The sequence below is a fragment of the Paroedura picta genome, chromosome 9 (assembly GCF_049243985.1).
Source record: "Paroedura picta isolate Pp20150507F chromosome 9, Ppicta_v3.0, whole genome shotgun sequence".
Lineage (NCBI taxonomy): Eukaryota > Metazoa > Chordata > Lepidosauria > Squamata > Gekkonidae > Paroedura > Paroedura picta.
The window spans coordinates 69,438,210-69,463,531 of record NC_135377.1 but is presented as its reverse complement, the minus strand read 5'-3'; the positions used below and the strand labels follow the sequence as shown (position 1 = coordinate 69,463,531).

At 45.0% G+C, this 25,322-nt stretch overlaps 1 long non-coding RNA gene across 1 annotated transcript; it reads left to right on the top strand.

Moving 5' to 3' along the window:
* Positions 1 to 24,085: 24,085 nt before the first annotated feature.
* On the top strand, positions 24,086 to 25,095 carry LOC143844278 (uncharacterized). The gene is made up of 3 exons (XR_013233915.1): positions 24,086 to 24,296; positions 24,795 to 24,878; positions 25,057 to 25,095. It is a non-coding gene; the product is annotated as an uncharacterized LOC143844278 (long non-coding RNA).
* Positions 25,096 to 25,322: the final 227 nt, after the last annotated feature.

Sequence of the window (25,322 nt, the reverse complement as noted above, 5' to 3'; positions counted from 1 at the left end):
CCCTGTAAGAGTATAGAAAACAAGTGATGTCCCTGGCAGCCACACAGCTTTATTCCGTGAAAGTGACAGATTTATACATCACAGGGCTCACCTATGCAAAACATTTAGGCGCACTTTATTTTTGTGCTGATTTTTCCTTAATTGTAAAAGAAACTAAATTCCCTTGTAATCTGTTCCAGAAGGGCATCTGCCACAGGTCTGCCAGCAGTGGAAAGGACTGTGGAACACAATGAATATTCTCCCAGCAGTTCTCTCTCGATGTCATGTGAGGCTCCGCTAGAACAAACCTCTTTGGATTAAAAATCCATTTTTCCTTGTCCAGCCTCATGGTGTGTCAACTGTCCTCACATAGGGAAATCTGGTTTTCAAACAGCAGCACAAGGATTTGCAGGACTTTGATCCGACCAAGCAGGCATACGGCAATTTATTTTATTTTATTTTGGGTCTCTGGTTTGCTGGAGAGGAACACTTTGAAATGGTTAAATCTTCAAATGGAATCCTAAACAGAATTGAGGGAGGAGGCAATAGCCCATATTAATGTTGCTGCTGTTAATAATAGTAATTATGATGATTATTATTGTAGCCTGCCCTTCCCAGTAGGCTCAGGGCAGATGACAACAGTATAAAATATACAAAAATTACTAAGTCACAAATTTCTTCTTCCTGTGAAGTACCTTAAAAAATCCTTGTTGCTGTTCCATTGCATGGTAAGTTTCAAATAACTGGAGAACCAAAAATACGTTTTCCATCTAGATTATTCCAGAGTACACAAACTCCATTTTAACTGCATACAATAAGCATTACTGGTGCCTGGCTAAGGACTTCAAAGCGGAAAACACAGTGTACTGCTAAACTGAGCTACACCCTTCTAAACCCTTGAAGTTAATGGGTTTAGGATTGCCCTGTCAATGTCCTCAATTATACTCCTCCTCTCTCCTACAGTCTATTACCCGCTGTTCTCCAGTCATGTGGTTATGTGTAGTCTCAAAAAATAGGCTTTTACATGAAAATTATTTGCAATGAGATTGTGAAGACTGGCACAGTGAGTTCCTGCCACAAACTGAAATAAAGGAAGTGTGAACATTTGACCAAATTGTGGTTAAAAAGCAGAAGACTGATCTGGAGAACTGGGTTTGATTCCCCACTCCTGCACATGCAGCGAGCTGGATGATCTTGGGCTAGCCACAATTCTCTTAACGTTCTCACAGAGTTCTCTTAGAGCTCTCTCAGCCCTACCTCCTTCAGAGTGTCTGTTGTGGGGGAAAAGACTCCTCAGGGTAGTGAAAAGCAGGGTATAAAAATATCAACTCTTCTTCAAATACAGGTTTTTTGATCTTAAATTTTTTTTCATAAAGTGAAAATTAGAAGAAGAATTGGTTATTATATGCTGCTTTTCTTTACAAGAATGAATCTGAATGCAGCTTATAATCGCCTTCCCTTTCCTCTCTCCACAACAGACAGCCTGTGAGGTGGGTGAGGCTGAGAGAGCCCTGATATTACTGAAGAAGAGTAATTGGTTCTTATATGCCACTTTTCTCTACCAGACGGAATCTCAAAGCAGCTTACAATTGCTTTCTCTTTCCTCTCCCCACAACAGACACCCTGTGAGGTGGGCTGGGCTGAGAGAGCCCTGATATTCCTGCTCGGTCAGAAGAGCTTTATCAGTGCTGTGGCAAGCCCAAGGTCGCCCAGCTGGCTGCATGTGAGGGAGTACACCCAGTTTGCCAGATTAGAAGTCTGTGCTCCTAACCACTACACCCAGCTGGCTCTTATAACACTAAACCTGAACATTTTACCAAGTGGCTCTTTCTTCCTTTGAGCAGTGTATTGTCAGGTACTGTTTGATGGTTTCACTAGAAGGGGTCTGCCATCCAACTGGTTTTGTTTTTCTATCCTCTCCCTGTGCCTTCAGCACAGAGAGAAATCTTTTTAATCAGTTGTAGCATTAGATTAGGAAACGTTAATCGCCTCTCTTATCCACAGTACAAGGCTGAGTTGCGTAATTGCTCTGGGCCTGGCCAGATAATCCCTTTGTTAAAATCCAAATTGGGCAATGACGATAGAATTTAGGAGAGTGCAACTCTCCTTGTCCTGCTAATTATGTTTCCTCAGCCAAGGAAACGTTCAGATATATTGTAGCAAACAGATGAGCTAGAATCAAGTGCAGTGATGAGAAGAAGCAGGTTTTTATTAATCTCCAATTATTTGTTTAATGCACCTCTAATTATTCCATCTTTGTGGGAACTGGGGATCTACTGACTCTTGGGAACAAAGGGGGGGGCATAATTTTTTTTCCTTTTTAAAAAAATAAATTGGTATAAAAGATTTTTTATTAAAGTTTATTATACGTTTATAAACAAAAGCCACAGCAGAAGAACACGACAGAGCAAAACTACCTGATAACACATAAAGAAATAAACCATAATACAGTATCGTTCTGACCAACAAAGGACTCAGAAGGCAAGAAAACATATAAAACAAAACGCGTACACACAAACAGAAAAAAAAATCAGGGGGAGAGTTTCTATCCAAGTTGGCATTTGTTCTATATAAAATAATTGAATCCAATTCTAAACAATATTATATACATCCAATTGTTTTTAAAAGGCTTCCATCCATTTACAGAATGTTCTTAAATGACATATACTCCAGAAACTCCCCCAGATGCAATACGAAACAATTCCAGATAGTCATAAAGTCATCTTTCTTTGTTCTCCCCTGAATTAATCTAATTTTATTTGTGAGTTTCTCAAGTGCTGCTATATTCCGTATTTTTGCACGCTACCTCTCTAAGGAGATCCCTGTAGTATTCTTCCAGCATGGGATACTAAGCAATCTAGCTTCCACTAAAAGAGAATTAATCAGCCTTTTTTTGTTTACGTTGGGAGTTTTCTTTGAGATATATGTTGCACAGAGCCAATTTAGGTTTTATTTGTTCCCAGGTGATTTTTACGATCTCTGTAAATATTGATTTCCAAAAATTGGCTGTAATTGGACATGACCACCACATATGGGTAAATGTCCCTAATTCACCACATCTCCAGCATTATAATTTTAAATACCAACTTGGATAATACATCTTCAATCTCTTTTAGCAGCTGGCTTTTCCTATGCCTTGGAAGTACATTACCCAACATGCATTAAATGCCTTTCTCCTGTGGCCATGCTAACAATTTTGTGGAGCACTGAGTTTGAGGTCCAAGGAAGGATCAAAGCAAGCATGGCTTAGACCAGTGAGCTGCAAGGATCTGTGCCACAGGATCCAATAAATTTAAATCAATCATTCGGGATCCAGCCAATTGCACGCGGCCGCAGGTGATCCCTTTGTTCTTTGTGGCATAAAAGAAAACTCAAATCACATACAGATAAACACCGCTCAAATGAATGCTCAAACAAATATACACAAAAGCAACAATGCATAATTTACGATTTTAACAGGAAGAGAGTATTAAATCTTAACACCAAGCAGAGTACATGGGCAACTTCGGACAGTACGGCATAATCCTTCTTCCTAAGCATAGCACTGATAATTTGTACTTCATTACTACAATTGTATTTGGTGTTGTGTGGGGTTTTAATGGGGGTTTTAGTAGGAGTTTTATGTAACTGTTGTTACCCGTTGTGCAAGCCAAGTCTCTCCACTACCAGAATTTGACAATACCTGCCACAGGTCACACTCGAAGGGATGTTGTTTAGCCTTGCCAAAAGTAATGCCTTCCTTGCCTGGAAAGGTTCCAAAGAGTGAAGTTAGAAAGGCAGAGCTATATAAGATAGAGGGATACCCCAAAGTCTGGGAGAGCAGGGGCTACAAAGAAATGAATTTGCAGTTCCAGGTACTTAAATCTCTGTGAGATGGTTTTAAATATGTAGTTTTCCTCCTGGCCTAGAAGCCACAATATGTCATCAATGTATATATTGTGCGGGTTTTGTGGGTTGTTTTTAATGCAGCCTTGGTACTACTTGTATCATGATCTGGCACCAACGAAGAACTGCAACTATTCCAGCGTCTGTGAGTCATTGACCCACATGATCCACAATGGATCTAACAAAATCAATCATCATTAAATCGACAATTCACATAGTCCTTAGACTCCAGGCAGCTTTTCACTTTGACCTAAAGAGTTCTATTAGTTATCCAGGGGTCCATCACAAATATAAGCTTCCTAAATTGAGTTAGGCAGGGGAGAGGGAGACAGTTTCTTGAATATCACTCAGGCTCCTGGATTGTGGAAGTTCTGCCTCCAGCCCTAGCACATCTGTTGCAAAATAGCTGTACAATGTGTGTGGATGTGTGTGAATAACAGACTAGCCTTCCCTGTGAACACCCAGGACTTACCCTGTAATACTTTGCAAAATTACTCAGTGTTAGATCCTGCTAGCTTTCTGTTCCCTTTCAGTCACCTCTTCTCACATACAGCCTACAGCCTACATCCTACATGGCCTGTGACCTCTAGAAGAAAAAAGAAAAGAAAAGATGGTTTTATACACTCCACTTTTCACTACCCAAATGAGTCTCAAAACGACTTACAAGCACTTTCCCTTCTCCCCACAGTTGAGGCTGAGAGAGCTCTGCAAGAAGTGCTCTGTGGGAACATCCCTAAGTAGGATTGCAAGTTCTGGGTTGGGAAATTCCTGTAGTCTTTGCAGGTGGTGCTGGGAGTGGGTGGGATTTGGGGCAGGGAGGAACCTCAGTGGAGTATAACGTTATGGAGTTCACCCTCCAAAGCAGCTGTTTTCTCCAGAGTTGCTTGGAGATGAGCTGTAAAACCAGGTGGTCCCCAGGTCCCACCTTGGAGCTGACATCCCTTAGAGCAGGGGTAGTTAACCTGTGGTCCTCCAGATGTCCATGGACTACAATTCCCAGCTGGCAGGGGCTCATGGAAATTGTAGTCCATGAACATCTGGAGGACCACAGATTGACTACCCCTGCCTTAGAGAAATACAAGACCAGCTGTCCTACTTTGTTCCCCTGACAGCTACAGTCTAGTGACCAGAATCTGCTTAAGGGACCCAGCCCTAAGAAATAAGGGCCAGGACCTTTTCAGCTCTGCCCCCGCCTGGTGGAATGCTCTGCTGAATGACATCACAGCCCTGCAGGACCTCAAGCTGTTCCGCAAGGTGTGCTGATTACAGGGCTGGAGGTGTCAGGTTGCCGTGGAGAGCAGTCAGGATGTTTTCTTGGACAGAGCCAGTAAGGGAAGAGCCCTGGTTGGAGGAATCCACATCAAGCTTTCATGCTTGGCTGCCATTCCACCAGCCTTAGTTCTTACCCCCAGGCTAGTTCTCATCCTGACCTCCTCCCTTTCCAGCATTCAGTTGCTGACCTAAGAGTAGCAGTTCCCTTACAAAGGAATTTCAAAGGGAGATTAGGAGGAGAGACTGCTGAATTGCAACTCATAATGAAGCTCAAGACAAGGCGTCCTCCAGGACTGAATAAAGACTGAGGTTTCCTGTCTCATTACCAGTGCTGATTTCTCCACCCCTGCTAGCCCTCTGCATATCACACCTCATCCAATCAAACTTGCTTTTGACATTTCCCTACTATTGTCATTTGGCATCTGAAATGAATTCACTCTCTAAATGAAAAGGACAGATGGACTCACATTCTAGCTGTATCTGAAAAAGTAAGCAGTGGCTCACAAAAGTCACACATTTTTGTTATTCTTTGAGGTGCTACTGGACTCTTGATCTTTCTTACACTCAGCGTCTGAATCCCAGTGCCAGGAGGCAACATCAGGGGAAGGCCTCAGTGTTGTTGGTCCTCCAAAGGAATAGGTTGCCTACTATGGGAGACAGGATCCTGAACTACTTGTCTGATCCAGCAGGGCTCTTCTTACGTGCAAATGAAGGCCGCAGCCCCTATGCCCTGTTGTTGGCCTTCCAAAGGAATTGGTTGGCCACTGTGTGAGACAGGATGCAGGTCTAGATGGACCTCTGGTATGATCTGGCAGGGCTCTTCTTATGTTCAAATGAAGGTCTTGGCCTCTGTTGTTGACCCTCCAGAGGAACTGCTTGGCCACTGTGTGAGACAGGATGCTGGACTAGATGGACCACTAGTCTGATTTGACAGGGCTTTTCTCATGTTCTTATGAAGACCTCGGTCTCTGTGCCCTGTTGCTGGCCATCCAGAGGAACTGACTGGCCACTGTGTGAGACAGGATGCTGGACTAGATGGACCACTAGTCTGATTTGACAGGGCTTTTCTCATGTTCTTATGAAGACCTCGGTCTCTGTGCCCTGTTGCTGGCCATCCAGAGGAACTGATTGGCCACTGTGTGAGGCAGGATGCTGGACTAGATGGACCACTGATCTGATCCAGCAAGATTCTTCTGATGTTTACATTGCCCAACCCATGCATGGTTTTATAAACCTTTATCATGTCCTCCTTCACTTGTCTTTCCACCCCAGACTTTTTAGAAAAAAGAATCCCACAGGATCGCTCGCAGGAAGGGTAGTCAAATTCCTTCCTTATCTCAGTTGCCTTCTTTTGCATTCTTTCCTGGCTCTGCAGAGTCCTAGTTAGAGATACAGCCACCATAATAAAGGTTGGTTTAAGAATCACATGGGATAGCAGCCTCCTCTGAATCCCTTAACTGGATCACAAATAATTCCTTTTGGTTTTCAAAAGTAAAAAAAAAGGAAGAGTTGGCGTCTTCAGTAACTGAGGATCACAATGTGTGGTGCCCACTGGCCAAAGGAGCTTAGAGTCATCTCGGAAAATGGGGCCTAGCAGCTACAGGAACGACATCCTCGAGAAGCCCCTGAACACTTTGATATGATAATTGATTCTTGTGCATTGATTAAAGCTGGCAAAAGAGCAGACACAATCCAGATGACGTTTGAATTAGAAAGCCACAAGACTTCAAAGCCTGCTGGAGGCTTTGGGGTTCACACAACAAACTTACGTTTCGCTATTTACAATGTAAAGCAGACAACCTTGGTGAACTGGGCAGCGGCACTGAGCAGCAATCCCCTGCAATGGCCCGACGCAGAAATAAGGAACTAATCAATCCTATAAAAACGGTTTCAGTCTCACCCGAGGGCCTCTGATCATTCCCAGATGATAATGTGGGGCTGATTGGCCTGGTCTGGCTGCAGTTCTTATCAAGCCTGATTAAAAGAGCTACATCAGAACAAAACATGTCTCTTGCACTCAAAGACTGCTCTGAGGAGAGAGGAAAAATGCGCCATGTGCTAGAGAAATAAGCCTGCACTTCATCCACGGCGGAGGAGGAAGAGGAGCTATTCTTTTATACCCCACTTTTCACTAACCGATGCGGCCTATTTTTCCTTCCTCTCCCCACAACAGACACCCTGCAAGGCAGGTAGGGCTGAGAGAGCTCTAAGAGAACTGCTCTGTGTAAACAGCCCTAACAGAACTGGGACCGGCCCAGCTGGCTGCATGTGCAGGAGTGGGGAATCCAACCCAGTTCTCCAGATTAGAGTCTATCGCTCGTAACCGTGACACCACGCTGGCTCTAGCTTGCTCCCTAGAAAAATTGTCCTGTTCTCCCTCTCTCCCTGCAGGTTGAGTCAAAGGAGGGGAGGAGCCTATAGAGAAGGAACAAATGGCAGCTTGAGCTCCTTATAGGAAAGGTATGATAAAAATGCTGGAGATACATTTGCATGATATGATGTGCGATGGGACTATTACTTATTTTTATAATCTACTTTATTTATATCCCACATTTCACTCCACTGAAACCCAAAGTGGCTTCCATCCTTCCCCTCTTCTCTGTTTTATCCTCATAACAACCCTGTGAGGAAGACTAGGCCTAGAGTGTGACTGGCCCCACGGCACCAGTGGGGATTCCACCCTGGGTTTCCCAGATCGTAGTTTGACACTTTAACCAGTACACCATACCGGGTCTCAAATTCAAAACAGAAATCACAGAAACGCACAACATTGCTTGATACTAGAGTTGTAACAGAAAACAGAACCTATCCCGGGCTATACTAAACAATTTCACAATAAATACAAATAAACGTTTCTTATCTCTTCTTTTATATATATATGTATATAAGAACAACCAGAACGGCCTCTAGATTGAACTGTTTTCAATTGGGTTTTCCTCAGTGGTTGTTTTTCAAGTTTTTCAAGTTTTCCTCTCAGAATTTAAATTATATATATGTGGCCTTTGGCTCCCAAGTTCGGGGAGGTCTAGTCAAAACTTGGGATCACCAGCAGGTATCTTTCACATCACCTTCTACCTCCTTTGAACTAGAGATGAATGTGGGATCTTCTGCAGATGCATTGCCACTGAACCAAAGGGGATTAGAAGATAAACAAGGGGGAGATAAATGGTTTTCATGCTACTGATAATGCGTTCCAGTTCTCCATTAGCTTCCTGTTGCCCCAGACTAATTTGGTTTGTCTGAAGTAAAGGAACACAAGAGCTGCGAGGGAAGAAGTCAAACGTAGTGCCAAAGAGATGTCAGCTTCATATCTATATGACACAGTCCCCCCCCCCAATAATGTATTATTGAGGTTTTAAAAACAATAAAAAGAAGGATCAGGGGAAAAGTCTGTTGCTTGGCTGCTGATGTCTGCCCTTCTGATGCCTGAGGCCTAATGCTGGCAACTGCAGTCCCTGTTGTTGTCTGCAAGGCCAAGTCGTTGCCTAATAAAACTGGATCACCTACTTCCCCCCAAAGTCTCACTGTCTACTATCCTGTAGAGCTAACTCCACTTGAAATTCTGGGCCATTTATGCCTTTGTGTTTATAGGATCTTCCTGGCAAATACTGATTTTTATTTATCAGACCAAACTTGAGAAAAGTCACTTCAGTTCCTGGGTCTCTCCAGCCATTTACTTATTCAACATTGACAGTTTCAGGCGGTAAATATTGTTCATTTAGATCCTCCTGCAATTTCTAGATTCACAGGATACATGCTGGTCAAGCCTATTTGCACCCCAAAATACAAAGAGTTGCTGGTAAGGGCTGGCCAAAGGCCATAGCCCAAAGGGACTCAGAGGCAATGTAACATTTTAAGGCCCTCTTCCAAACCTCCAAGAATATTTCCAACCCAGGTATAGCCAACCCCCAAGTGAGACCTGGAGAGCTGCTGGAATTACAGCTCATCTCCAGATTATAAAGTTCAGCTTCCCTGGCAAAAATGGCTGCTTTGGAGAGTGGACAGGGTTGTTGTGCAGAAAAAAACATTTAAGGCCTCCCACACAGATTGTTGTTGAGATGAAACACTTGAGGCCTACTGCACAGGATTGTTGTGCAGATGAAACAGGAGGTAAAAGAAACTCTGCAACAGCTCCCAGTGTCATCTGCACAACAACCTTGCATGGTAGGCCTCATACATTCAGAGAGTTGTGGAGAAGAGATATGCATGGCTGCATCTGCCCTCAAGCAGCGAGGCTGGCCACAGCAGTATTGTGAGTGAGAAGGTGCTTTTCTGTGGCCTCCCTGTCAGCCAACCATTAGGCAGAAGGGGAAAGCTTTACCCCCTAAAAAGAAGAGTGCACCCATGCCCTCAGACTCCCCTGCATTGCTCTCAGAAATGCATCCCTTGCAGGGGCTGTTAGAGGCTCCCTTCACAGCAGTCTTGAAGGGAAGGGGTATGTTTGTGCAGAATCCTGAACCTTACTGTTATCATCCACTTCAGTCTGCAAAGTTTCGTTTCCTTTATTCCACAAAACCACAAGTCATCATCTCATTCTTTTCAGTTTCCAGCTTATAATAAATGAGGTTATGTCTTTTCTCTAAACAAAGAAGTAATTTTAGCCATATCTACTGAACATAGTTCTCAGGAAGAGGACAGCAGTTTATATTCCTGTTACAAACAGCACAACCCCCGTTCCCCGAATTATTAATTCAGGTCCACCAAAGGAATGTAGTTATATATTGGTGGGCTGATGTGGTTTCTATCTTCATCTTAGGAGCAAAATTCCAAACTAATGAGGCTTGTAATTGTCCTTTACAGATGATGAAGCAGTAAATTATTTCACGCCATCATTTTAAACTGCCCGTATGATTTCTCTGGGTCCTTATCAAAACGGACTCTGAAATAATCCTAGATTGTACACACACGCGGACTCACAAATAAAGTGTGGAACAAACTGGAGGTGGAAGCCACAGCTCTGTTGCCTACAAGATTCTCTCTTGTAATCCTGTAAAAGAACAAGAACTGGTTTTCTATACCTTGCTTTTCACTACGTGAAGGAGTCCCAAAGCGGCTTACAAAGGTGGGAAAGGTGGTAATTTTTACATTCAAAAGTCTATGTATCCACATGGAAATTTCTTGTTCCAAAGTCTCCATATTCATGAACTACAATTCCCATGAGGCCCTGCCAGCAGCATGTGCCAGAGTGGCAATCAGATGACATTGCAGCACAACAGAGGAAATTTCCCCTTTCAAATACATAAACAGTGCCCAAAAAAGCAATGCAGTATCAGAGCACATGCATAAATGGGAATGTTTTAGAAACATTTTTTTAAAGGACGATTTAAAAGGGTTGGCAAACTGACTGTGGAGAAAACAGGTACATCCATAATAGCCCCAGGTCTCAGAGTGAATGCCATTTTTCTATTCCTTTTTTGTCCATCAAATCACAGCTGACTTATGGTGAACCCCACAGGGTTTTGAAGGCAAGAGATGTTCAGAGGTGATTTGCCTTTGCCTGCTTCTGTGTCACGACCCTGGTATTCTTTGGAGGTATATCATCCAACTAATAGCCAAGGCTGACCCTGCTTAGCTTCCCAGATCTGAGAAGACCGGGTTAGCCTGGGCTATCTAGGTCAGGGCATCAATGCCACTACCCATTCCAAAACAACAATGGGAAAATAATTACAAACAAGTTTAATCAATAGCAGACTGAATGCCCTGAGGATAGCAGAACTGAGAGGACGATTTGCTAAAACTCTATGCTCAGACTGCTTCTGCGGCTGTATATCTGGGACAATAAGATTCTGTAGACCACCTTCTGTTGTTCTGTGATCAGTGGACTGTCCCGAGGGCACTTTGGGTTAGATAGATATCAGCCTGTTGCTGAGACCTGGTGGTATCTCTATTGTTAGAGGACTTTGATCCAGAAATAACTGGCTCTGTTGCAAAATACCTGACAAGAGTGGTCTCTTTAAAAAATACTGTGAAAAAGAGTCTTATCCTGCTGACCATGTGAGAATTGTAAATATTCACTTATTTATTTTTATCCAGTGTGTCTTTAGACTTTTATGTACTTTTATAGTTCTGTATTTTTCTCCTGTCTGATCTGACATGTTTTGTAATATTTGTTTTATCCTGCTGTGGCCTCTTGGGTTAATGCACAAGACCTTTGGTCACATGAGCTTAATATTAAAAGAAAGATCAATCTATAGACTAATACTCCCTTCAACTTCAAATGAAGCCCAATTCAGTAGATTCTCACCCAGACCTAAGTATGCTGGTTAGTTGTCCCTCGTCCTGTGAGATCCTTTTGATCTGTCATTTTCTCACGTGTGCACACAGGGTGTGGCTGCAGACGCAGAACTACAATTTTGCACTCATGAAATCTTCATTATGTGAGCAAAAAACTCACTGGAAGTGGGCTTTTATGTTTTGCAGCAAGCAGGCTTTCTTGCTTTCCCAGGGGTCATTATGCTCCTCAGGGGGCATTATGCTCAGCAAACACCAACATGCTGGTGATCCCTGGCCCTAGAGATGTTCATCTGGCCTGGCTCCAGCTTAGTGGAATGAGTTGCCAGTTGAGATCCATGCCCCGAGACAGCTGTCAAAGTTCTGTAGGGTCTTTTCTTTCTCTTTCATTCTGCACTCTGTCCCCCCAACCAGACAATTCCACCAACATTACGAATACCCTGATGGTGAATTGAGGCGGGTGAGAGGGTGGGAGTTGGGTTATTATTAGCATTTTAATTGTTTTTATCAATGTTTTATTTAGGTTTTTCTTTCATCCTGTAAACCACCCCGAGCCCATCTAGGGGAGGAGTGGTATAGGAACCTAACTATAAAATAAATAAATAAAATTATAAATATAATGATACAATATTTCTCAACTATACAAACGCAATAGAATAAAATAAAGTAGCAACACAATCATGTCAAAATACACAAATCTGTACAAAATGTTTTCAGAGACAGAGCTTTGCTACGGACAATAAAAGTGCAGAAACAAGTTGTGCCTTCGCAAATAGGACCCTTGAAAAAAATGAAATGGGGGTTGTTTTGTTAAGAACATGTTTTGGAATCAAAGGATGTCAGGCAACAGATATTAAGCAGAATGACAGCAAAGTCAGGATATATGTACTACAGAGTGCTTTAAGAAGCCATTTAAAAATACTAATTAGAGACAGATCAATGAACATAGATCATAGCAGGACATCAATTTCCTTTGTCCTTCCAAGTCTAGTTGCATTAATTAACTCTCTCTTTGGCCTTCATCCGGCTGTAGAGTTAGTTACATTCATGATGCTAGACAGCTTTTGCTGAGAAGTTGGGAGCAGGCAGACAAGAATTTTGCATCTGCTTTTAGACAAGAGTTCCCACAGACGCATCAACGCATCTGTGCCTGCATCAAAGCCTGACATAATTTAAAACCAAATATTCCTCGTGCACTTTAGCGAAATACTTATGTGCTAATTTCTTAGCTGTTTCCAGACAGATGCAAACAAGTGAGAGGAGGTCTTTGAGATTTTTAAAGCTCTTTTTTAAAATGTTGATAACAAAAGCCGTGGTGTTTAAATCCCTAATTTTATGAGCGTTGAATGCACACTCAAAACAGCTAGGGTCTACAACCTGCAAATGATAAAACTCAGATTTTTATATGGTTATTCTTTTATATGCTGCTTGGTACAGGAACAATGAATTATTTTTACATTGACTTCTGCTTTTGATCTTGGCACGATGCCATTTCTTTGGGGCCTGTGATTTCTGTAACAATTATTCTGCAGCCACTCACCCGAGCCTTAATTATAACAGACTTAATGCAACAGCAGTTCTCCAGGCAGATTTTGTTCCACCCATTGCTTTAGGTCGGGGGTAGTCAACCTGTGGTCCTCCAGATGTTCATGGACTACAATTCCCATGAGCCCCTGCCAGCAAACGCTGGCAGGGGCTCATGAGAATTGTAGTCCATGGACATCTGGAGGACCACAGGTTGACTACCCCTGCTTTAGGTGACCCTCCTACAACATGGTCACTTAAGTTCTCTCCTCGAAGCTGTAACTTCTCCCACCCATGTCCTACCCAGTCCTCCCATTTCTCTCTTTCCAGGGATCTTTCCCATAGGGTTACCATGTCCCTCCTGGACACTGGCAGAGAATGGGGGAGCAGGGTTGCCAGATCCAGGCTGGGAACATCCTGGAAACTTTGGGGAAGAAGCTTGGAGTGGGTAGGATTTGGGATGGTGAGGGATCTCAGTGGAATATAATGCTAAGAAGTCCAGCCTACAAAGCAGCCATATTCTCCAGGGGAACTGATCTCTTTAGTATGGAGGTGAGCAATAATTTGAGGGAATCCCAAGGTCCCACCCGAGGACTGGCATCCCTAGGTGGGGTGGATACGGTAGCTAGGTTGAGGAAAGCTCCTGAAGATGTGGGGCCGGAGCCTGGGGAGGACAGGAACCACTGTGGGATACAATGCTATTGAGTCCACCCTCCTGAAGTACCCATTTTCTCCAGGGGAACCAATGTCTGTAGCTTGGGAATCTGTTGTAATTGGGGGGGGGGTCCAAAGGTCCCGCCTAGAGGCTAGCAACCCTCCTCCAAATATGCCAATGTGAGAGTCAGTGCAACGTAATTATAATATTAGGATTGGAGAGCACCATGTTCCAATGCTTCCCACGCCATGAAGGTCACTGATGAACTTTGGACAGCCACTCAGTCTCATCCCTACATCCTTCACAGTGGTTGTTTGTCAGGAAGAAATGGGCTGGGCTGTGCATGCTATCCTGAGCTCCTTGGAGGAAGGCCAAGACTCAGATCAGCCTTTCTCAACCATTGAGAAATCCCCGAAACACTCTTCAGGCTTCGAGAAACCCCAGTAGTGGTCTGATTGTATAGAATGTGGCTGGAAAGCAGAGCTGTGGACACATATATCTAGGGCCCCTCCTCACCCTCTCCGGGTCCACAACTGGCCATTTTGGGAGGAGGGGGGCTCAATATGACCATATATGACAAAATATGGTCATTTCACCCGATAAATGTTTAACAAATGTTAAATAGATAGGTATACAAAATCAACTCCAACTCATTTGGGAAACCCAAATCAAGAAACCCTGCTGGAAAAAGCCTGATATAGATGAACCAGATATTTATTTTTATTTATTTTTCATACTTTGTCATGTAGCCAGGAGAGCCAATGACTGTCCAGCTGCCAGGCAAGGGAAGTTCAGGGGTGATGTCCCACTTCCTACCTCCATGTTATGACCCCTAATTATCCTTGGAGGAACTACCAAATTCTTGGAGGTCTCCCATCCAAATACTAGCCAAGATCAGCCCAGCTGAGCTTCCGAGATCTGACGGGATAATCCCAGAGAGGGAGAGAGGTTGACCACTGGACTAAGGAAGGAATATGAGGTAGCACCATATTTTGGGAGATGCAAGCACTCACGTCTGATGCCAGGGTTGTACAATGGGAACCATCAACTGTCAAACAGATGCTTGCTTTTCCATTTTACACCAGTCTTGATGGTATCGGATTACCGGGTCCCCATCTGACTGCCATTCAAAACTAAATGTTAACAGTCTTAGTTTAAAAAAAAGATACAGGAAAGGCAAGATGCGACTCAAAATGGAAAAAGCAGCAAACAGAGTGTGCTTAATCCAAAAGTGTATTTATGAAAACGGTTTAAAATATTGACCTAACAATGGGGAAGAAATTCTCCTCAGACTCAGGTGTTCCTTTCATGTGCCATGGTAAAACAGATACCACTGTGGTATGTGACTATTAATATTTTCCAGCTTTTTACCCTTTGAGAGAAGACAAGGATTAGAGCTGATAAGAAATCCCCGGAAGGTTTATTTATTGGGGGGGGGGGGGGTTGATTCTATGAAGGGATGAAACGAATTTTGGCCTGCCATGTGACTCCTGTCCTGGGGCCTATAAAGGAGAGACCCAGCTTGATTCATGCAGGGAGGAGAACACGAAAACAGACTGAAGCTTGAGAGCAGAATGGAGATTGGCAAGAGGTAAAGCTCTTAATATCTAGACTGTATAATTAAACCTGGTAATATCACGCGTTTTATGAGGCAGACATTAATAAGGATGAAGCCACAGTATGGATACACATGGAGGCCTCGAGAGCCAATGTGATGTAGTGGTTAATAATAATAATAATAATAATAATAATAATAATAATAATAATAATAATAATAATAATTTATTTATATCCCACGCTTCCAGTGCTCAGGGCAGGTTACAACCTTTAAAATATATACAAAGTTAAAACTTTAAAGCACTCCAAGTTCTGCCAGTGCCGCCCTCAACTAAGTCCCAGATGGGGGAGGTTTGGCCGGAGCAGGTCTTCCATCTCCTCTCTTTCCCCCTCAAGCAGTGAGGACACCTGCTATGGGGGATGTTATTTTTTGCCTCAGTCATAAGCCTGGCGGAACAGCTCCATCTTGCAGGCCCTGCAGAACTGATTTAAGTTCCACAGGGCCCTGGTCTCTCCTGAGAGCTCAGTCCACCAGGCCAGGGCCAGGACCTATATCACCTCTTTCAGGCTCGGGACCCTGAGCAGATGTTAAGAGTGGTGGCTTCCAATTTGGAGGTTTGATTCCCCACTCCTCCTCCACACACAACCAGCTGGGTGACCTTGGGCCAGTCAGTTCAGTGTCTGTCGTGGGGAGAGGAAAGGCAATTGTAAGCCCCTTTGAGGTTCCTTCAAGTAGTAAAAAGCAGGTTACAAAATACTGGCTTTTTTTTTCTGTACGTGGAGTGCTTTCATAAGAGTGTAATGTGAAATAAGAGTGCCATGTGCCAAATTCTCCAGATGTTATCATCGTGTTAATTTCAAGGACAACTGGATTTGTCACTGCTGAATTTGTGTGAATGGTGCAGGTTTTAATGAAATGTTTTCCTTTGAAACAAACAGTCCTGTAGATAATGTGATGGATATGAGATATATATGATGGATATAAGTATTTGACTTCCATTTCCCAGAGTCTCTCAGTATTCCTACAACAGTTGCCAGCTGTGGGTTGGGAGGGGGAATACCTGCAGATATGGAGGATGGTTTCCTTCAGGTGAGCTCAGAAGCTCCCGCTGGATTCTTCTAGGCATGCTGAAGATCCTTTGAAAACCATTTCAGTTTTTTTAGGAGGGCCCTGTCAGCCAGAAGCTCCCCTAATCAGTACGGTTGCCACCTTCAAGTTGGGAAATATCTGAAGATTTTGGGGGCACAGACTGAGGAGGGTGGGGTTTGCGGAGGGGACAGATTTCAGTGGAGTATAATGCCATAGATTCCACCTTCCAAAGTGGCCATTTTCTCCTGGGGATTGGATCTATGTTGCTTGGAGATCAGTAATCGCAGGAGATCTCCAGTCACCACCTCAAGGCTGGCAGTCCTACCTGACCGAGAAGCCACTCAGACAGCTGGGCTCTGGAGCAGTTAGCACCTGGCTCTGTGTTTGAGCCCCCCCCCCAATGCTCCCCAATAGCTCCCAAAGGAGGAAGCCCCTTCCCAGATAAAAGTATGATTCATCATATGTCTAGGACACAATGGGCTGGCAACATCAACATGCCTACTTAAGAAGGGAGACAATTTCCCTATCTAATGAACTTAAACACTGTCAGTAAAAATTACTGCATTGAGCCAAAGGTTTCTTTCCGCCTTCTGATATTAACCTTTGATCACTTACACCATGTTACTTTCCGTCTTGGCTGGTACGAAAATTTGTGTAAAATTTACTTCGTTTGGAAGCATACCTTTTGGCTCTCTGGTTTTATAACGTTTTATTGCATTAATGGCTTATAAATATTAGTTTAATGTAAATCAGGATAGATAATTTTCTGAACGATCAGTTTAATGGGATATGTTTTAACTGTATTTTAATTTCGAGTGTAGGTATGAGGCGTGAAGGGAAATCGCTCTGTTTCTTGTCACTTGAACAGTGCCTTTTCACCTAAAGCTGGATCAAGCTCTGTTCTTTTCCATTCCTAGCTTCCTGAAACTATAAGGCAGTCATTCTCAACCTGGGGGTCAGGACCCCTTTGGGGGTCAAACGACCCTTTCACAGGGGTCGCGGCAGGGCTAGCAGCTTGGCCAGGGGGCGCCAGCCACAACAGCCTTGCGGGGTAGATCGAGATAGAGCGTTTGTCTGTCTGGAGCAGTGGAAAAGAGCGAGATCAACATGGTGGGACAAGAGGCAGAACTTAACTGAGAAACCCTGGGGGAAAAAACAATTTATATACAATCATGAACAAGGGATCTTCATGCCATTGGTCAGTTTCTGTTTAATTTCTGTGAAAGAACACTTGCATAATTTTATGGTTGGGGGGTCACCACCACATAAGGAACTGTATTAAAGGGTCGCAGAATTGGGAAGTTTGAGAACCACTGCTATAAGGGTTAAATTCTGCTTGTGCCTCAAGTGAAAATTAGCCTAGCCTAGCCATCCTCACACAACCCTTTTAACACATTTGTCCTCCTTAAGATCAGAGCACATCTCCGTATGGAACCGTGTGCCAGAGGAGACCACCACCTCCCGGACAACATCTGCCTGTAGCAGCCGATAACAGCCGCTTGCTCTCGAGAGAACCTAATGTATTTTTAAAGAGCACTTTAACGCAGCGTAACAACATTACCACACATCTCGCTCGAGCAAAGAATTTTCCCAATCTATATTCAGTGCCAGATAGAGTGACTGACTGCAGAAATGAGTTTGTTACCGTACCGGAGCTCAGTGCCTTGACTGCCAGCGACAGGAAGTTAATTAGACAAACTTGAGCAGTATCTTCCAGCCTCTGGTTCACATGACTTGAAAGCATGAAAATTATCTGCTGTGCAGGAGTGATTGCTCCTGAATCGAGTCAGATGCAAAAATGAATGAGGGAAGAAGCAGAGATCAGAGCAGAGGGAGAGGGACCTCGAATCTAAAGGAAAGAAACAACCGGTCTAGGTCAACCTAACTCCGGATAATTTGCCTAGAAGTGGATAGTGCAGACAAATGACATGCTACTAACAAAAGATGTGTGTACATTGGAATATATTTAGAGTTACGGAAATCCAAGCTGGATCCTGGAAGCCTAGATTCTGCACTAGCAATTAGGAATTCATTATATGAGCAAGTGCAAGTTATAACCTATCCTCCTCGGTTTCCCAGCTGTGAAACGGAATAATACTGGCCAGTCTCCCACAACTGTCATGACAGTAGGCCCTGTGAAAAATAATACAGCCCTGTAAACCACTTACAGATTTTAAGGCCATATAAAGCTAGGTTGGTGCAATACAATTAAATGGTTGGTTCGAAATACATCCTGTACATCCACTTGATCTGTAATTTCAAGGGACTTTGTTGCTTAGAATATGATTAGCTAAAAGCTACCGAGCTTAACCTGGCTGCCAATGATGAGACAGAATATAATTTGGAAGAGGTGAAAGTATACACAAGACTTAATTTCTAAGTGGCCCAGCTAGGACTGCCAGCTCTGGATTGGGAAATACCTGAAGATTTGGGGGGTAGACCCTGAGGAGGTGAGGGGAGAGACTTTAATGGCATAGAGTCTACCTTCCAAAGTGGCTATTTTCTCCAGGTAAGCTGGAGATCTCCAGCCACAAGCTGGAGGTTAAAATGATAAATTGAGAGGGGTAGGACCCAGTGAAGGATCAGATACAAAACAAGTATTAAGGCACAGGGATCCCAAGGTGGCAAATAAAATATCCAAAATAGACTTCTGTGGAGTATTCCGTCTTCTGTTCTTTATTCTTTTATATTCAAAACTGTCCCAACGCGTTTTGCCCACATCATAAGCTATGAGTAGCTCTAGTTATAACGACCTTGCACTCTGTTTAAGAGATATATTTGCAAAATAGAAATTGGTCTGAAAACAATACATTTAATGTCCCTTGACGAAGCTCGTGGGCGAAACGCGTTGGGACTGTTTTGTTTAAAAGAATAAAGGAATAACAGAAGACTGAAGACTCCACAGAAGTCTATTTTGGATATTTTATTTACCACCTTGGGATCGCAGTGTCTTAATATTTGTTTTTTACAAGCTGGAGGTTGGCAACCCTAAGCTAAATTCATGTGTTGCCTCAAACTATCTCCTCCCTTCCTCCTTGGAGGTTAGAAGAAGAAGAAAAAGAAGACTCCTCGGGGCCAGGAGGAAATGGTATATGGAAACAAGAAGCTGCAGCAGAAGATATTAGTGGAGCAGAAAATGCTTAACCAGCCTTGAAATAAATATTTTTTGGGAAGCTAAAATATGTCTTCTTTAGTGGTTAGACCCCTCCTTGCTTTAAGGTGTGGTATTCCCGCAAACAGTGTTTGTCAGTGTTGCTTGCATCCCGCCATTGTATGGCTCCACAGTCGTATTCCTAGAATGGAAAGGTACAAATTAAAAGGAAAAAAAAACTGGGCTAGCAATGTCGACCCTGGAGCTTTTGGGAATTAAGCCTGAGAAGGGTGCTGCTTTTCTCTACCCAGAGGAGACTCAAAGCAGCTTATAGTCGCCTTCCCTTCCCTTTCCCCACAACAGACACTCTGTGAGGTGGGTGAGGCTGAGAGAGCCCTATTACTGGAGAAGAAGAAGAGTTGGTTCTTATATGCCAGCTGGGTAACATTTTGCTTGCCACTGCACTGATAAAACTGTTCTGACCGGGCAGTGACATCAGGGCTCTCTCAGCCTCACCCACCTCACAGGGTGTCTGTTGTGGGGAGAGGAAAGGGAAGGCGACTGTAAGCCACTTTGAGACTCCTTCGGGTAGAGAAAAATGGCATATATGAACCAACTCCTCCTCCTCCTCCTTCTCTACTTGAAGGAGTCTCAAAGGCCTATTATGCACGGCAGCAGCTACTCCATGCTGCCACCGTGCCGTTGCAGCGGGGCAAAAAGCCCTGCTGCCCCCCATGGATGCCCGGGGGCAGAGTTCCTCCACCAGTCCCAGCGCAGCGGACCCTGGGCTGGAAGCTCCGGGAGCATAGGTAAGCAGCAGCAGCGGCTGGGGGGGGGGAATTGGGGGCAGGGGGCCTCCACTGCAGGATGGTGGGGTGCAGCATGCTGCTCTCCCATCATGGCGGGGGTGGGGGGGTTACCCCTGTTGACGCCGCAGAGCCAACAGAGGTGAGAGATGTCCCTGCTAGGATGCCATAGGTTGGAGGAGGAGATGGGCTGAAAGCCCGGCTCCTCCGATTATGCACAGGGCTCAGGCGGCTTGGCCTTTGCTTATGCCCTTGGGAGTCCTGGGACTCCGGAAGAACCCGCGTTTCGTTAACATAGGTCTTCCGAGGGCTTGGGCTGGGACATGCCCACGCTGGCGGTGGTGGCGTGCATTATTGGGGATTTTCCCCGAAGCCCTGCCACTGCCAGCGCGGGTGTTCTGGCCTGTGCATAATGTGTCAAAGCGGCTTACAATCGCCTTCCCTTTCCTCTCCCCACAACAGATACCCTGTGAGGGAGGTGAGGCTGAGAGAGCCCTGATATCACTGCAAAAGAGTTGGTTCTTATATGCCATCATTCTCTACCCGAAGGAGTCTCAAAGCAGCTTACAATTACCTTCCCGTTCCTCTCCCCACAACAGACACCCTGTGAGGTAGGTGAGTCTGAGAGTGTCCTGATATTACTGCAAAAGAGTTGGTTCTTATATGCCATCATTCTCTACCCGAAGGAGTCTCAAAGCAGCTTACAATTACCTTCCCGTTCCTCTCCCCACAACAGACACCCTGTGAGGTAGGTGAGTCTGAGAGTGTCCTGATATTACTGCTCAGTCAGAACAGCTTTCTCAGTGCTGTGGCGAGCCCAAGGTCACCCAGCTGGCTGCATGTGGGGAAGCGGGGAATCAAACCCAGCTCGCCAGATTAGAAGTCCCCACTCCTAACCACTACACCAAGCAGTGACTGTCTTGGGCTCTAAGGATGCCTATCGCTATTTTCTTTCTTCCTCTTTTTCCCCCTCAGTAGTCAGACCAGAGTCACATAAGTACTTCCACACAGAGAAGCGATTACCCCTGATTGGATGTGAAGGTAGCGGCTGACATGCTGAGTTTTGAAAATCTGGATTTACAGGTTGCTAGAGGGGAAGCACGCACACGCAGTAACCCCCAGGTTGCCTCACCTGACCTTGGAATTGCACGTAAGCTGCTTCTGCTTTGTAGAAATATCTATATATTTGTTCAAAGCTCTGTGATAAAAGGAAGACGTTTAGTCCTGTACTATCTGAGGAGGGAAGATAAACACAATAAGGTGAATGAATGGGACGATCCTTTTCAGTCTCTCCTCTGGGTTACATCAAGCTGTCCCGGCTTTTCGTTTCAGGCATTAAGACACTATTCTCAGACGGATTGTAAACATCAGGTTTGACCTGAAGGGGCTGGATGTGCACTGACAGAAAGAATTCAAAGGCTAGTAATGTCACTCTGTTTGCCTTCTCTTCAGAGTACAGCCCCGGTGCCTCAAACAGAAGTTTAACGGCCTTCTGAGCATGTCTCGGGGAGCTCTGTGCTACAGCTCTACCGGTCTTTTCATATTTCAGAGAGGGAATCTTTTCCTATGTCAGCTGTCAAAGCTACAAGCGATTTGGGCTGGAGAAGAAAGTCAGGGAGTCCTGACAAGGAGGATGTACATGGGTTAGGAGATGTTAACCTAGGCTTGGTAGTTCTGGGTTTGAAACACTTTTGGGGGGGAAGGGAACCTGAGGAGGATGGTTTTAAGGAGGGAAGGAACTTCAATAGGGTATAATACCATAGAGTCCCCCTTCCAAGGCAGCCAGGTGAACTGATCTCTGTCCAGGTGAATTGATCTTTGAAAGACCAGCAGGTGTAATAGCTGGACATCTCCAGCCATCACCTGGAGTTTGGCAACCATACCCTAACCTGGGATTAAAGAGAACAAATGACTTATTATACTGCCTCAATGCAGCCTCATTCTAAGAGAGTTTTTTTTTTTTAATGAAAATGCCTTCCTTTTCTTTATCCTTAGAAAGGGTGTGTGTATTTTGTCATTCTAATGTTTGGTCAATCCACTGAAACTGTATGAATCAAACTCACAAGACAGCTTTGATGTTCAAACAGTGACATGGTCGTTTCTACCTCCTCATGCTGCCAAAAAAGAGTGGGCCTTTCTTTCTCCTCAGACACACAAAGAAACAACCACCCCGTGGTCAAGACTCTGCCAATTCAATTTCTAGAGCTGCCTTTCACTTTTTTCTCAAGGGATCTTCGTTTTCATTCAGTGCTGTACTGCCATATGGTAATTTCAGAAGTGTGTGAACTTTTAAAAAATAATTCTTATTTCTGGCTGAGGTGGATTTTTGTGTATGCTGCCTTAACCATTCCCCCACCCCCAGCAGGTTGCAATATTGTGGGAGAACCATTCTATATTACTTTCCAGTTTTGGTAATCAATATGCAGTCTTCTCATATTATAGTCTGAATCTAAACTGGGGGCCATTACGCACGGCTTCAAAGTAGCAGGATGGTTGCCAATTGGAAACGCTACAAATTTGCCATAACCCACGACGTCGTACACAATCTGCAACAGTCCTGCAACCGACCCGCAAAAAGCGCTTCGTTGTAGCGCTTCTAGGGGAATCCAGAAAACTGGATTCACCCTCCGGATAGCGATACACTCCTGCAACCAATCTGCAACAGTAGCGCCACAGACTTGTGCGTTACCATTGTTGCGGTTTCTTCAAAGTCCCTCCTCCCGAGCCTTTCCTCCTAACTTCCGGCGAACTGTCCGCCATCTTTTTTCTCCGAGCGAGCGGGGATCTACGAGGCAACGAGACAGCGACTGGCTTTCAAGCACGATCACTTTCTTAAACTCTGCCCGGACACCACAATAGTTTTCCAAAAGCACAGTGGCACACACCGTCACGTTCCAAACATTTGCCCATAGCTTAAAACCCCGTCTACCGTAGGCCAGTACTAGCGGAGTCAACGTACGGGGATCATTTTTAAAAACTTTCCTCTGAGCGTGCCAACGAACGTTCGCCGCTCGCAGGCTCCTGTTTAGATTACTGGGGTTCAATAGATATGATTCGAGGTGATTTCAAGAGGGGCGGTTTATGTGTAGTGGGTCTTTGTGTGGTTCCGGGTGCGTGGTTGTGCTTGGGTGCGGACAACCCCTTCCATCGGCGGCTAGACCTCCGGCAAGCGGAGTCGCCGTCCGCCGTTCATTTTAAAAAACTGTCCGCTGAGCGTGCCAACGAACATTCGCCAGTTACATGTCATTGATTTATGCTTTGGTTGGTGAATATTATTGGGGAACTGTCGCGTACCACTGCAATTGCTCTCGGTTTTACACCGGCATGCGTTTTTGTAATGGCGGACATCTCACTAAAATGGCTCCCGCTGCATGTTCAAACTGCTCTTCCCGCGTGTGGACGAATCAGCGCATGCGAGAAGTCAAACAAAAGGCGCTAATCTGGCCTTTAGGAGCAGATCCTGTTCCCGCGCGAGGAGTTTTGAACGTGACATGTGACCTAATGTGGCCAATGCGCGTGTCCCCTACTGCCCTCTACCAATCAGGAGCCGGCTAGTCCCTTTGTCTTTGTGTGCGGGAAGGTATATGATCCGTTGCACCCTGCACCTCGCACCACCATTTTGCTCAGCTACTAGCGAAAGCAACATGGAATCCTCTTCTCAAGCCTCGTCCGTCCCTGCAACCGGCCGTGGCCCAACTTGGAGGGACGCGGAGATCAGGGACCTGATCGGGATTTTCTCGGAGGAGAAAATCCAGGACGCGTTCCAGTCCTCCCACAGGAATAGGGAGGTCTTCGAACAAGTGGCCATTAAGATGCGTGCCCTGGGCCACAACAGGACCGGCCTTGAATGCCGGTCGAAGACCAAAACAATGAGGGCAGAGTACATGCGTGCCGTGAACCATAATAAGGGTTCCGGCAACGAAAAGGTTACCTGCCCCTACTTCGAGGAGCAGCGCCAGCTGTACGGAGACGGGGAAGGAGCCGGCAAGCCGAAGCGCGTCGGGAGGAGCCTTAAGGTGGTTCGGAAGCCGGCTGCCCCGGTCGAGGAACCACCCGCTGAGGAGGATCCCGGCGAGGGAACCTCGTCCAGCTTTCGGCCTCCACCCCCCGTCCAGCAACGACCAGCGGAATTGGTCACGGTGGACCTGATGGCCATCGCTCCTGGGGAGCCGGAGGAGGTTCCTGACCAAACGCCCCTTGCCTCCGGTAAGTAATTTTCTTTTTATTTTGTATTTTATTGTTTTTATATTGAGCAAATGTGTGTTCTGACGTTTGGGGATCGTTTTCTCGTGTGTTCGTTGCTACGCATAATATGATAGGATGTGGATTGCTTTGGGTGGCTTTTTAAAACGGTCGTGTTTAAACAACTACCCAAACAGTTTTGCAGCATGCCTCAGCCATAGGCCTTCTGCAGCGCTCTAGCCACTACTTTGGGACCTTGATGTGTGGTTCAGGTTGTGTGCTTGCTCCTTTCTCACCATTGTATGCCTTGTGTTCGTTGCAACGCATGCTATGCTTGGATGTTTGTGGATTGCTTTGGGTGGCTTTTGAAAACGGTTGTGTTTAAACAACAACCCAAACAGTTTTGTTGCATGCCTCAGCCATAGGCCTTATGCAGTGCTCTAGCCACTTCTTTGGGAGCTTGCTGTGTGGTTCAGGTTGTATGCTTGCTCCTTTTTCACTATTTTCTGCTCTTGTCCACAGAGACACAGATGCCTGGGACGGTGGTCCTAGAGTCCCCTGCAGCAGTAGCAGAGGACAGTGATTCTGGGGCATCCACAAATGTTGGTAAGTATCAGTTGAAATAAGGGGGGGGGGGTTTAACTGCTTTGTGCTTTTCTGTTTGTGCAGGGCAGCAGCACTGCCAAGAGACAGAAGATAGTCCGTCAACGTTGCTGCTTTAGGGTTTGAAGCTTGCTTTGCCACACTTTGGTCCTTAATCATGTTCTTTGTTCCCTTTTTTCAGATTTCATACCCGGGACACAGGAGGAGGAGGAGCGTGGGGTGTCTGGACCTCCTGCCCTGCGCAGGCGGATACACATACAAGATGGTGAGCGTGCATGAACTGTTCCTTTCGAGCCATGGCTGCAGGACAATGTCTGTGTGCAATAACTGTGTGCTTCCTTTTCATTTTTGTGCTCCCCTGGCATTGTTCTGAGTCTTGGTTTAACATGTAACCAAGACAGGCCACCATGGGCAAACAAACAATAACCGTGTGCTCCCCTGGCATTG